At 38.9% G+C, this 12174-nt stretch overlaps 1 pseudogene across 1 annotated transcript in view; it reads left to right on the top strand.

The window, feature by feature from the left end:
• Window positions 1–12174, top strand: part of LOC307188905 (ras and EF-hand domain-containing protein-like) — a 246996-nt pseudogene that overhangs the window by 20648 nt on the left and 214174 nt on the right. Inside the window, exons 3-6 of the transcript in view lie at window positions 97–191; window positions 6569–6810; window positions 7109–7243; window positions 7358–7505. The product of the transcript in view is annotated as a ras and EF-hand domain-containing protein-like (transcript). The remainder of the gene's footprint in view (window positions 1–96; window positions 192–6568; window positions 6811–7108; window positions 7244–7357; window positions 7506–12174) is intronic.

The following is a 12174-nucleotide window of genomic DNA, read 5'->3' as shown; positions in this document are numbered from 1 at the left end:
TGGGATCAGCCTTTTTGACGCAAAATGTTTCTCACCCACAGGATTTTGAAGAACCTATTTAAGTGAACAAAATCTTTCTTTTTTTTTTTCTTTCAGGAAAAATGCAAAGCTGAGGAAGCCCTCAGTGACCTCAGACTTCAGCGTGAAACAGAAGTGGGAGATCTACAGTGACAATAAAGAAACTCAGAAAGGTAGGTATGTGGCAGCTGGACTTTGAGGGATACCGTCAGTATCTCAGTGTGTCTAAATTATTAGCAACTAAAAATATATGGAATCATATTGAAGCAGCAGATGGATCAGATTTCAGAATCAGATTGGACTCCTTGGCCAAAAAAAAAAATTTTTTTTAAGGCACCTCATTTCTGTTTCTGTTTCTAAGGGCAGCTTATCTTTTGCATAGATCTAATAAATATTTCTGATCCCCTGAACACTTGTCCATCAAACCTCAGTTTTCTTTCCTTGGTCTTTACCAACCAAGGGCCATCAAGTCCCGGGTCTGCTTATGACAGTAGGGAAATGGTCTTTCCTTGTCATGCAGCCCTACACCCAGCTTACTACAAGGTACATGTATTCAGTGAAGGTTTATTAAATGAAATGAATATTTCTCTTTTCTGTGGAAAGTTCCAGATCTAGAGGATCCCTGATGAGCAAGAAGTAGGAGAGAACCTGCTGAAGTGAAAGCCAAGGTGTGATTGGTTTTGGCCTTTGCTCTATTTGGTTTCTGAAATGAGTAGGGTCTGTTTCACTCTGCTGTGCTGGTAGATGTTTAATAACAACAGGCTCTGGAGAGGGGAGGAAGGGAAGGAGGGATTTGTAGCACTTGACGATTTCCATGGTATAAATACTCCTGCCGTTACCGATTTCACGCTCCCAAGTCAACATCACTGAATACAGAGTTTGGGAAGAGATGCTTAAAATAAATAGCCTCTCACCTGCTGGTACACACTGTCTCCAGCACAGTACTGGATTCACCTCCTGCATGTGGATGGTCTCCATAACTAATGGAATTATCTTAGCTAAAATGAAAACGGGTGCTTAAAAAATGATCACCCATGAAAGTGGCATTGTGCAATTTGGGCACATCACTTTGCTTCTCTGATTGTTCATATGATAACCTTTAATGCTTCTTCCAGTATTTGTACTGAATGAGATTGACAGTTAACTGCATTTTGTGGGTTATTGCTATTTAAATCTCTGGAATTATTAAGAATTCTCCCCATATCCTTTTTAGAAAATTATTATCAATGTCAACCTTTCCACAGGTCATTAGACCATACATACTAAGCTTTTATTACAGAATTTGAATGGACCAATCCTTTGCTTTATGCTAGAGTCACAGATTCTCCTAGCCACTGTCTCTACTTATTTCCATGTCATCCCAAATCTTTAGACTAAGAGAATGTTTGCAAAAGGAGACAGAGTTTCTTGCCCTGATACAGCATATGATGAAGATCAAACAGGCCCTGAACAGTGAGAGTCAGTAGTGACGAGACCTGAGTCCTTATCAAGACCTGCCAATTTCTGCCTGTAATACATGGGACAATTGACTTCCTCATTTTGATCATTAGCTTCTCATCTGTAAATGGGGATTAATAATAAACTGTCCTGTCTAACCCTAATAACTAACATTTTATTGATTTTGTAGTTTATGAAGCTCTTTTTCATAATTAAAAAAAATTCAATTCTCAAACTTTCTCTGAGGAAAGTGCAAATTCCCCACTTTTATGGATGGGAACAATGAGTTCCAGGTTTAATAACTTGTTCAAAGTCACTCAGCTAATAAGCAATGGGTTGTCTTTCTGTCTTTACACGGGTGGTGCTTTCACATTTATACCAGACTTCCTGCCTGCCTCTTAGGGTTATCCTGTAAGAGAGTAGGAGATGATTTATGGGAGAGCATGTTAAAGGCTGTAAAGAACTATACAGAAGTTTACCAATTTAGTATAATTGTCAACACCTTATGCCACTGGTTCTGAGAAACTCATTTCTTTCTCTCCAGTCATTATTCCTATGCCACTCAAAAGAGAAGGTTCCCAGCTTTGTGGTCAGATGAATTCCCTTTATGTACTGCCAGTTCCAAGTTTTGCTACCTCTTAATTGGTTTTGTGTTTGGTTCATGACTTTCTTGTAAAATTGCTTATTTCTCTTGGATTCTCTGGTTGAGTTTTTCGTTTCTTGTAAAAAGAAACTGCCATCTTCATGATATCACTGATACCTTGCAACTTACTTATTCTTTGCAGTGCATGGAATTTGTTTTTTTCTCCTTGAAAGTACTAATTTTGGAGTCCAGGAAATTTCTATTCTTATTGGACTGATTGCTTTTTAAACTTGCTACCCAGATGTCATCTTGGAATTTCAGATCATTTTAGGTAGCTGATGTAGCAAGTAGATCTGTTTACCTCAAGGCATCTCCTCTAAGAGATGGTCTTCCTTGGAGCTCTGTGTGTGAAGCTGGCTGTCAGACAGGGGACCCCGATTACTAGGTGCATGGGATATGGATGTTTAGAGAGAAGCCTTAGCTTTCCTTTTGGGAATCATTCAGTTATTTTTAAGAAGACAAACCCTGTCTTGTTGCATTTGGAATCAGCTCTGGCTTATCTGCTCTTCTTTCCTAGAGTAAGAGCAGCTATGGGCTTGAGAGGCAGTGTGCCTTAGTATACAATTTTAATCTCTATTTTCAGCCCCCCTTCTCACTCTCTGGGGTTCTGCATGACCAGTTGTCTCTTCTTTGTTCTACAGTAGGACCTTCAACACACATCTTCTGGACCTCCTTTTCCCCAACTCTCTTCTCTTTGTCAGCACATTACCATCCAGTTTCCTTTTTCCAGCAATGTGTTTAAATCACTTTACTGCTGATGGGCCCCTCTTCCATTCTTTTAATTTTTTAAAAATAGATCTTTATTGGAGTATAATTGCTTCACAGTACTGTGTTAGTTTCTGTTGTACACCAGAGTGAATCAGCCATATGCATATACATGTCCCCATATCCCCTCCCTTTTGAGCCTCCCTCCCATCCTCCCTATCCCACCCCTCTAGGTGGTCACAAAGCATTGAGCTGATCTCCCTGTGCTGTGCTGCTGCTTCCCACTAGCTAACTATTTTACATTCCGTAGTGTATATATGTCCATGCTACTCTCTCACTTCGCCCCAGCTTCCCCTTCCTACACCATGTCTTTTAACTTTTATTGGCTTATTTCCTTTGGAATTTCATATTAATGAGGTCTCAAAAGGGAAAGAAGACAAATTCATGTATTCTGTCCACCGTATTGAACTGCCAGCCTCCAATGATTATTTTCTTCCTTCCTTTTTGTTTTTAAGAAACAATTAAACTTAAAACCTTTTGCACAGCAAAGGAAACCATAAACAAAACGAAAAGACAACTTACTGAATGGGAGAAAATATTTGCAAATAGTATGACTCATAAAGGGTTAATATCCAACATATATAAACAGCTCATATAACTCAACATCAAAAAAACAAACAACCTGAGTAAAAAATGGGCAGAAGAACTGAATAGACATTTTTCCAAAGAGGAAATGTAGACGGTCAACAGGCCCATGAAAAGATGCTCAACATTGGTAATCATCAGGGAAATGCAAATCAAAACCACAATGAGATATCACCTGTCAGAATGGCTGTCATCAAAAAGACCACAAATAACAAATGTTGGTGAGGATGTAGAGAAAAGGGAACCCTCATACATTGTTGGTGGGAATGTAAATTGGTGCAGCGATTCTGGAAAACTGTATGGAGGTTTCTCAAAAACTAAAACTACCATATGACCCAGCAATTCCACTCCTGGGTATATATCAGAAAAAAACAAAAACACTAATTCGAAAAGATACATGCACCCAGTGTTCACAGCAGCATTACTTACAATTGCCAAGATATGGAAACAACCTAAGTGTCCATCAAAGAAGGAAGGATAAAGAAGATGTGGTCTATACATACAATGGAATACTACTCAGCCATAAAAACGAATAAAATTGTGCTATTTGCGGCAACATGGATGGATTTGGAGGGCATTATGCTAAGTGAAATAAGTCATACAGAGAAAGACAAATACTATATGATATCACTTATATGTAGAATCCAAAAAATACAACAAACTAGTGGGTATAACAAAAAGAAGCAGACTCACAGATATAAAGAACAAACTAGTGGTTACCAGTGGGGAGAAGGAAGTGGGGAGGGGCAATATAGGGATAGGAGATTAAAAGGTACAAACTATTAGGCATAAAATAAGCTATAAGGATATATTGTACAACATGGAGAATATCGCCAGTATTTTACAATAACTATAAATGGAGTATAACCTTTAAAAATTGTGAATCACTATATTGCATACCTGTCATTTATATAATATATATCAACTATACTTCAATAACAATTTTTAAAAAAAACTTAAAATCATCTTGTAAATTTAATTTTATTGCTTTTGTGGCCTTACTGGATTTTATCTTGTATATTTGTTTTAGTTTCGTCGTTTTTCTAAGAACTCTAGCAAAAATATAACTTATTTTATATTTTTACATATTGTAATGAAAATACTCTTTGGGCAGATAAGAATAGTTTACTTTTATTTTATTATTTTTTTTCATAAATTTATTTACTTATTTATTTTTGGCTAGGTTGGGTCTTTGTTGCTACACACAGGCTTTCTCTAGTGGTGGCAAGCAGGGACCACTCTTCATTGCAGTGTGTGGGCTTCTCATTGCGGTGGCTTCTCTTGTTGCGGAGCACGGGCTGTAGGTGCTTGGGCTTCAGTAGCTCTGGTACACAGGCTCAGCAGTGGTGGCTCACAGGCTGTAGAGCGCAGGCTCAGTAGCTGTGGCACACGGGCTTAGTTGCTCTGTGGCACGAGGGATCTTTCTGGACCAGGGCTCAAACCCGCGTCCCCTGCATTGGCAGGCGGACTCTTAACCACTGTGCCACCAGAGAAGCCCTTGTTTTTTCTTTTTTAACATCTTTATTGGAGTATAATTGCTTTACAATTTTGTGTTAGTTTCTGCTGTATAACAAAGTGAATCAGCTATATGTATACATATATCCCCATATCCCCTCCCTCATGCGTCTCCCTCCCACCCTCCCTATCACCCCTCTAGGTGGTCACAAAGCACCGAGCTGATCTCCCTGTGCTATGCAGCTGCTTCCCACTAGCTATCTATTTTACATTTGGTAGTGTATATAAGTCAGTGCTACTCTCTCACTTCATCCCAGCTTCCCCTTTCCCCTCCCCGTGTCCTCAAGTCCATTCTCTACTTCTGCGTCTTTATTCCTGCCACATCTTCTTTATCCATTCATCTGTTGATGGACACTTAGGTTGCTTCCATGTCCTGGCTATTGTAAATAGTGCTGCAATGAACATTGTGGTACATGTCTCTTTTTGAATTATGGTTTTCTCAGGGTATATGCCCAGTAGTGGGATTGCTGGGTCGTATGGTAGTTCTATTTTTAGTTTTTTAGGAACCTCCATACTGTTCTCCATAGTGGCTATATCAATTTACATTCCCACCAACAGTGCAAGAGGGTTCCCTTTCCTCCACACCCTCTCCAGTATGTATTGTTTGTAGATTTTTTGATGATGGCCACAGGGTGACACATTTCTAATTACCTGTCATTTCTCACCATGTTGATTAGGTATGTGACTCCCAGAAAAATTCAGTTGGCCTTTATTTTGTCTTGTGCAACCTGAGAGAATGTATTCTTCCTGTGTCAGTTCTTCAAGTATTTGAAGAGAGAAACCATTACAGCTTAAGCCGAGTGCACTGACCTGAATGTTTTAAGTCTCACGTCATCAGTTGCCTTTCTCATCCAGGTTCTTGGCATCCCTTTTTTAAAAAAAAAAATTTATTTATTTATGGCTGTTTTGGGTCTTCGTTGCTGCACGTGGGCTTTCTCTAGTTGCAGCGAGCGGGGGGCTACTCTTTGTTGCAGTGTGCAGGCTTCTCATTGCAGTGGCTTCTCTTATTGCAGAGGATGGGCTCTAGGCACATGGACTTCAGTAGTTGTGGCTTGTGGGCTCCAAAGCGCAGGCTCAGTAGTTGTGGTGAACGGGCTTAGTTGCTTTGTGGCATGTGGAATCTTCCCGAACCGGGGTTTGAACCCATGTCCCCTGCATTGGCAGGCAGATTCTTAACCACTGAGCCACCAGGGAAGCCCTTGGCATCCCTTTTCAGTAGAGATATTATCCAGAAATGGATATGCTGTTCAGAATATGGTCTGACCACATTAGACTAGAAAGGTTCACATATTCTGTATACATTTTCTTAATACAACTTGAGATTGCATTTGCATCCTGGGCATTCTAATTCTTTTTGTATCAGGAAATAAAGATGGTGATTTTTAGAAGATAGCTTCATTTATTAAACGTTTGATTTAAATGTTTTTATCTTAATTGATTGTTGCATAGAATGAACGATATTGCTCTGAGGATTTTATTTTCCCTGATGCTTAATCGTGGAATACATTGTGGCTCTTGGGAAGAATGAGATTATCGGTCTTCTTGATTCTATTGCTGTCTGATTACACTGCTGTGTCATCTTGAGTATCGCCAGCCCTTAGGTAGCGGTCCTCTCCTTTGTCACCCGGTCATCCCACTCTCCCTACACGGGTGAGGACTGCAGCTCGCTGGCCCTTTGTGATCCCATGCGGAGGATGAATTGTGATGTTGACAGCCTGCCCGAGAACAGCTTGTCTACCCTGAAAGATTCCGAGTATGACTCGGAGGTGGAGTACAAGCAGCAGAGGAGATTCTGAAGGTTGCAGAGCTTGCAGGAGAGCTTTGGGGGTGATACTTCAGACACAGATGTGAGCCCCGAAATCACTGCTCTCCTAGGCCTGATCTTCAGTAGAAATACATATATCACCCTATTTGACCTTTATCTGTCATGGGCATTGTTTTAAAGGTCATACATGTGAAACACAGGAGAATATTTTTCTCTACTAAGTTAGGGAAAACTCTCACAGGTTTCCTTTTGAGGCCACTTTGTTCCATAACAGCGTTGACGTAGATTCAGGTGCATATTTTTCTTCTTTTTACTTAATGATGTATATGTGTAACGAAAGACTTTGCTTTATAATGGCTGACTTTTTAATAAAAAAACAGGTTCCTGATATAAGGGATGAAGGTGGCTCAGAAGGTGTGGCTTCTATCCTGGATTAGAAGCCCGAGGGGTCTGCTAGTGAAGGCCACGTTGTTAGTAGCTCCTCAAGAAAGCCCATCTCGGCCCTTTCACCACAGGCAGGTGGCTTTGGGGGCACTTTTATTCATGAATACTTCATTTTTGTGCCATATAACTTACTAGGAAGAAGGCTGGCACTACCTTTGTCATCCACTGTGGCTTTCTTTCCCTAGACGGACATGGTGGATGGTAACCATAAATCCTACGACTTGCAGAAGCCTTACAAGATTGTGCTGGCTGGGGATGCTGCAGTGGGGAAGCCAAGTTTCCTCATGAGACTTTGCAAGGATGAATTTTGAGGGAGTGCAAGTGCCACGCTGGGTATGGTTCCTTTTTCAGTGGATAATGGGAAAAAGACCTTCTTTAGCTTGATTCTGTTTTCTTTAGGGATTATATACACAGATACATGGATCTCTCCCTTTCTCTCTCTCTGTACAATACATATATATATAGGTAGGTGTGTGTGTTTGTCCTTGTCTATAGTCCTCCTCTGTTTTGGCTAAGGCCTAAATTTGGGAAAGGAAGACTAACAAAGGACTTAGGTATTTACTTACCCAGCGAAATCAACCAAACCAAGTTTAGAGCCAGAAATGACAGATTCATTTATGCAGCAAGCATTTCCTGAGTCCTGCTGTGAGTCACATACTGTTGTAGGAGTACCGCACGCAGTAAACAAACTCGAGGAAGTCCCAGCCTGAAAGGAACTTACATCCAAAGGAAGGAAATGGATGAAAAGCAAATTGAAAGAATGAGGTTTGGGAGAGGTGCACTTTTACACAAGGTGCCCAGGGAAAGCCTTTCTGATCAGGTGTCATTGGATGTTGATAAAGTGATCTTACTGATGGCCTTTTTGCCATTATGTTCAAAATCATGGCTGGGTGTATGTTCCCTCCCCTCCTTCACAACAGAATATATGAATAATACCTCTCAGAACAAGGAAAAGGTAGTGTCATGGTTTCTCAAATTTGCATAATAATCAGAAAAAGAACTTGAAAATGTGCAAATTATCATTTATTTTTCTTCATCTAAAGAGTTATTTTGATAACCAGAAACGTTAGAACAGATTGACTACCCTCTTCACAAGGGGTGTCTTTTTTTTTTTTAACATCTTTATGGAGTATAATTGCTTTACAATGGTGTGTTAGTTTCTGCTTTATAACAAAGTAAATCAGCTATACATATACATATATCCCCATAGCTCCTCCCTCTTGCGTCTCCCTCCCACCCTCCCTAACCCACCCCTCTAGGTGGTCACAAAGCACGGAGCTGATCTCCCTGTGCTATGCCGCTGCTTCCCATTAGCTAGCTATTTTACATTTGGTAGTGTATATATGTCCATGCCAATTTCTTCATCCCAGCTTACCCTTCCCCCTCTCCATGTCCTCAAGTCCATTCTCTACGTCTTCGTCTTTATTCCTGTCCTGCCCCTAGGTTCTTCAGAACCATTTTTTTTCTTTTTTAGATTCCATATATATGTGTTACCATACGGTATTTGTTTTTCCTCTTTCTGACTTACTTCACTCTGTATGACAGACCCTGGGTCCATCCACCTCACTACAAATAGCTCAGTTTTGTTTCTTTTTATGGCTGGGTAATATTTCATCGTATATATGTGCCACATCTTCTTTATCCATTCATCTGTCGATGACACTTAGGTTACTTCCATATCCTGGCTATTGTAAATAGAGCTGCAATGAACATTGTGGTACGTGACTCTTTTTCAATTATGGATTTCTCAGGGTATATGCCCAGTAGTGGAATTGTTGGGTCATATGGTAGTTCTACTTTTAGTTTTTTAAGGAACCTCCATACAGTTCTCCATAGTGGCTGTATCAATTTACATTCCCACAAACAGTGCAAGAGGATTCCCTTTTCTCCACACCCTCTCTAGCATTTATTGTCTCTAGATTTTTTGATGATGGCCATTCTCACCGGTATGAGGTGATACCTCATTGTAGTTTTGATCTGTATTTCTCTAATGATTAGTGATGTTGAGCATCCTTTCATGTGTTTATTGGCAATCTGTATATCTTCTTTAGAGATATGTCTAGTTCTTCTGCCCATTTTTGGATTGGGCTGTTTGTTTTTGTCATATTGAGCTGCATGAGTTCCTTGTAAATTCTGGAGATTAATCCTTTGTCAGTTGCTTCATTTGCAAATATTTTCTCCCATTCTGTGGGTTGTCTTTTTGTCTTGTTTATGGTTTCCTTTGCTGTGCAAAAGCTTTGAAGTTTCATTAGGTCCCATTTGTTTATTTTTGTTTTTATTTCCATTTCTCTAAGAGGTGGGTCAAAAAGGATCTGCTGTGATTTATGTCATCGAGTGTTCTGCCTTGTTTTTCTCTAAGAGTTTTATAGTGTCTGGCCTTACATTTAGGTCTTTAATCCATTTTGAGTTTATTTTAGTGTATGGTGTTAGGGAGTGTTCTAGTTTCATTCTTTTACATGCCTGTCCAGTTTTCCCAGCACTAATTATTGGAGAGGCTGTCTTTTCTCCATGGTATATTCTTGCCTCCTTTATAAAAATAAGGTGACCATATGTGTGTGGGTTTATCTCTGGGCTTTCTATCCTGTTCCATTGATCTGTATTTCTGTTTTTGTGCCAGTACCATACTGTCTTGATTACTGTAGCTTTGTAGTATAGTCTGAAGTCCAGGAGCAGGATTCCTCCAGCTCTGTTTTTCTTTCTCAAGATTGCTTTGGCTATTTGGGGTCTTTTGTGTTTCCATATAGATTGTGAAATTTTTTCTAGTTCTGTGAAATATGCCATTAGTAGTTTGATAGAGATTGCATTGCATCTGTATGTGGCTTTGGGTGGTATAGTCATTTTCACAATGTTGATTCTTCCAATCCAAGAGTATGGTATATCTCTCCATCTGTTTGTATCATCTTTAATTTCTTTCATCAGTGTCTTACAGTTTTCTGCATACAGGTCTTTTGTCTCCTTCGGTAGGTTTATTCCTAGGTATTTTATTCTTTTTGTTGCAGTGGTAAATGGGAGTGTTCCTTAATTTCTCTTTCAGATTTTTCATCATTAGTGTATAGGAATGCAAGAGATTTCTGTGCATTAATTTTGTATCCTGCTACTTTACCAAATTCATTGATTAGTTCTAGTAGTTTTCTGGTATAGCATCTTTAGGATTCTCTATGTGTTGTATCATGTCATCTGCGAACAGTGACAGCTTTACATCTTCTTTTCTGATTTGGATTCCTTTTATTTCTTTTTCTTCTCTGATTGCTGTGGCTAAAGCTTCCAAAACTATGTTGAATAATAGTGGTGAGAGTAGACAACCTTGTCTTATTCCCGATCTTAGAGGAAATGGTTTCAGTTTTTCACCACTGAGAATGATGTTGGCTGTGGGTTTGTCATATATGGCCTTTATTATGCTGAGGTAAGTTCTCTCTATGCCTACTTTCTGGAGAGTTTTTATCTTAAATGGGTGTTGAATTTTGTCAAAAGCTTTTTCTGCATCTGTTGAGACGATCATATGGTTTTTCTCCTTCAATTTGTTTACATGGTTAATCACATTGATTGATTTGCATATATTGAAGAATCCTTGCATTCCTGGGATAAACCCCACTTGTTCATGGTGTATGATCCTTTTATTGTGCTGTTGGATTCTGTTTGCTAGTATTTTGTTGAGGATTTTGCATCTGTGTTCATCAGTGATATTGGCCTGTAGTTTTCTTTCTTTGTGACATCTTTGTCTGGTTTTGGTATCAGGGCGATGGTGGCCTCAAAGAATGAGTTTAGGAGTGTTCCTCCCTCTGCTATATTTTGGAAGAGTTTGAGAAGGATAGGTGTTAGCTCTTCTCTAAATGTTTGATAGACTTCACCTGTGAAGCCATCTGGTCCTGGGCTTTTGTTTGTTGGAAGATTTTTAATCACAGTTTCAATTTCGGTGCTTGTGATTGGTCTGTTCTTATTTTCTATTTCTTCCTGTTTCAGTCTCAGAAGGTTGTGCTTTTCTAAGAATTTTTCCATTTCTTCCAGGTTGTCCATTTTATTGGCATAAAGTTGCTTGTCGTAATCTCTCATGATCCTTTGTATTTCTGCAGTGTGACTTGTTACTTCTCCTTTTTCATTTCTATTTTTTTTTTAATTTTTGAATTTAATTTATTTTTTTATACAGGAGGTTCTTATTAGTTATCCATTTTTTAAATATTAGTGTATATATGTCGATCCCTATCTCCCAATTCATCATTTATGATTTCTATCCTTCTGATAACTGGGGAATTTTTGTTCTTCTTTCTCTAATTGCTTTAGGTGTAAGGTTAGGTTGTTTGTTTGAGCTGTTTCTTGTTTCCTGAGGTAAGATTGTATCACTGTTAACTTCCCTTTAGAACTGCTTTTTCTGCATCCCATAGTTTTTGGGTCATTGTGTTTACATTGTCATTTGTTTCTAGGTATTTTTTGATTTCCTCTTGTTTTCTTCAGTGATCTCTTGGTTATTTAGTAATGTATTGTTTAGCCTCCATCTGTTTGTATTTTTTACATATTTTTCCCTGTAATTGATATCTAGTTTCATAGTGTTGTGGTCAGAAGAGATACTTGATACAATTTCAATTTTCTTAAATTTACCAAGGCTTGATCTGTGACCCAAGACATGATCTATCCTGGAGCGTGTTCTATGAGCACTTGAGAAGAAAGTGTATTCTGTTGTTTTTGGATGGAGTGTCCTATAAATATCAATTAAGTCCATCTTGTTTAATGTGTCATTTAAAGCTTGTGTTTCATTATTTATTTTCATTTTGGATGATCTGTCCATTGGTGAAAGTGGGGTGTTAAAGTCCCCTACTATGATTGTGTTACTGTCGATTTCCTCTTTTATGGCTGTTAGTATTTGCCTTATGTATTGAGGTGCTCCTATGTTGGGTGCATAAATATTTACAATTGTTATATCTTCTTCTTGGATTGATCCCTTGATCATTATGTAATGTCCTTCTCTGTCTCTTGTAATAGTCTTTATTTTAAAGTCTATTTTGTGATA

The sequence above is a fragment of the Stenella coeruleoalba genome, assembly GCF_951394435.1.
Source record: "Stenella coeruleoalba genome assembly, chromosome: 7".
Taxonomy (NCBI): domain Eukaryota; kingdom Metazoa; phylum Chordata; class Mammalia; order Artiodactyla; family Delphinidae; genus Stenella; species Stenella coeruleoalba.
The sequence above is the reverse complement of the archived record's forward strand: the minus strand, read 5'-3'. Positions and strand labels throughout refer to the sequence as shown.